Source organism: Micromys minutus (genome assembly GCF_963924665.1).
Source record: "Micromys minutus genome assembly, chromosome: 22".
Taxonomy (NCBI): Eukaryota; Metazoa; Chordata; class Mammalia; order Rodentia; family Muridae; genus Micromys; species Micromys minutus.
This window is the reverse complement of record NC_137957.1, coordinates 22,314,852-22,317,032: the sequence shown is the minus strand read 5'-3', so window position 1 is coordinate 22,317,032 and position 2,181 is coordinate 22,314,852. Positions and strand designations below refer to the sequence as shown.

Genomic DNA, 2,181 nt, shown 5'->3' with positions numbered 1-2,181 from the left:
GCACAAAGTCTGTGGGAGTAACCAACCAATATCTGGTTTGACTTAAGACCCATTCCATGAGCTGGAACCCATACCTGACACTGCTTAGGAGACCAAGATCCTGAGACAAGATAGTTCCGGAGACCTAGAGTAAAATCAAATACTACTACTGTTCTAAAACAGCAGCAGCAGCAGCAACAATAAACATAGCAATAGAATGACTCCTAGTGGCATTCTGCTATACATATAGGTCAGCGTCTTGTTCTGCTATCATCAGAGAAGTGTCTTCCTGCAGCAGATGGTAACAAATACAGAGACCCACAGCCAGACACTATGCAGAGTGACTCTAGAACCCTCAAACCTAAATAGGTGTGAAACTTCTCCCCTCAGTGCTCAGGGAACCCCTCGAAAGAAGAGAGAGGAAGAGTGTAAGAGCCAGAGGAGATGGAGGACACCAAAAACCAAACAAACAAACCAAAAAATCCAACGTCAGACCAACATGGCCAATTTAAATATGAACTCACAGAGACTGAGGTGGCACACACAGGGTTTACCCAGGTCTGGACCAGATGTGGTCTTAGAGCGGAGAGAACTTGGCACATGCCTTCATAACCAAACAGAAACAATCTCTGATAACCACTTGAAAATGTAAATCTAGTTTCCTCCAAAGAATCCAGTTCACTTGGGAAACAAACTACTCTTAAGGGCTGGCTGTATGCACAGTAGTAGATGGCCAACAGAATTGAGCCCAGGCAAGGAAGATGCTGCCAATAACTGTCTGTGACCACTACACCATTGGCAACAAGATCACTGACCTTGTCTTGGACAGAATTTGCAAGCTGGCTGACCAGTGCACGGTCTCCAGGGCTTCTTGGTTTTCCACAGCTTTGGTGGGGGAATTGGCTCTGAGTTCACCTCCCCGCTGATGGAGCAGCTCTCTATTGATTACGGAAAGAAGTCCAAGCTGGAATTCTCCATTTATCCAGCCCCTCCCCAAAGTTTCCACTGCTCTAGTTGAGCCCTACAATTCCATCCTCACCACCCACACCACCCTGGAGCACTCTGATTGTGCCTTCTTTATCTGTCATATAAACCTTGACATTGAGTGCCTAACCTACACTAATCTTAACTGCCTTATTAGCCAGATTGTGTCTTTCATCACTGCTTCCCTCAGATTTGATGGGACCCTGAATGTTGATCTGACTTCCCTCTGGCCACTTATGGCCCTGTCATCTCTGCTGAGAAAGCCTACCATGAGCAGCTTTCTGTAGCAGAGATCACCAATGTCTGCTTTGAGCCAGCCAACCAGATGGTGAAATGTTACCCTCGCCATGGTAAATACATGGCTTGCTGCTTGCTGTACCATGGTGATGTGGTCCCCAAAGATGTCAATGCTGCCATTGCCACCATCAAGACCAAGCACAGCATCCAGGTTGTAGACCGGTGTCCCACTGGCTTCAAGGTTGGCATTAATTACCAGCCTCCCACTGTGGTACCCGGTGGTGACCTGGCCAAGGTCCAGAGAGCTGTGTGCATGCCGAGCAACACCACAGCCATTGCTGAGGCCTGGGCTCGCCTAGATCACAAGTTTGATCTGATGTATGTCAAGTGTGCCTTTATGCACTGGTATGTGGGTGAGAACATGGAGGAGGGGGAGTTCTGAGGCCTGTGAGGACATGGCTGCCCTAGAGAAGGATTATGAGAAGGTCATTGTGGATTCTGTGGAAGGCGAGGGTGAGGAAGAAGGAGAGGAATACTAGTTCACCCTCCAGCCCCTGAATCATGTCAAACTCAACTCCAGCTCCAGCATTAGCTGTAGGCATGGATGCTTCTGTGCTGTGTCCATTCAGTGATTGTGTGTTCTCCAGGTGTATCTCTAAGTTTGCCATGATGTCTCAAAGTAAAAGGTTTAAGAGAAGAAAAAAAAGTCATTTGACTCATAATGTTGAAGAAAGATAAGCAAAACAACCCACAGAATACAGAGGGAGGGAGAGAGAGGGAGAGACAGAGACAGACAGAGAGACAAAGAGAGAAATGTCCTGCATATCTAGGCTCGAATAGGGTTACCAAATAGCAGTTAAAGGAGGTGCCACTGAGGGTCTACAGTGAGAGTTTTGTTTTCTTTAACCCCAGTTATGTTAAGTGGATATGTTTTTGGTTTGATCCCAGGTGTGGGATAAGAGGCTGCGTCACAGCAGTTGG

At 47.2% G+C, this 2,181-nt stretch overlaps 1 pseudogene across 1 annotated transcript; it reads left to right on the top strand.

The window, feature by feature from the left end:
* Positions 1–736: 736 nt before the first annotated feature.
* On the top strand, positions 737–1,739 carry LOC308435353 (tubulin alpha-1B chain-like; annotated as a pseudogene). The gene has a single exon. The product of its transcript is annotated as a tubulin alpha-1B chain-like (transcript).
* The last annotated feature ends 442 nt before the right edge of the window (positions 1,740–2,181 follow it).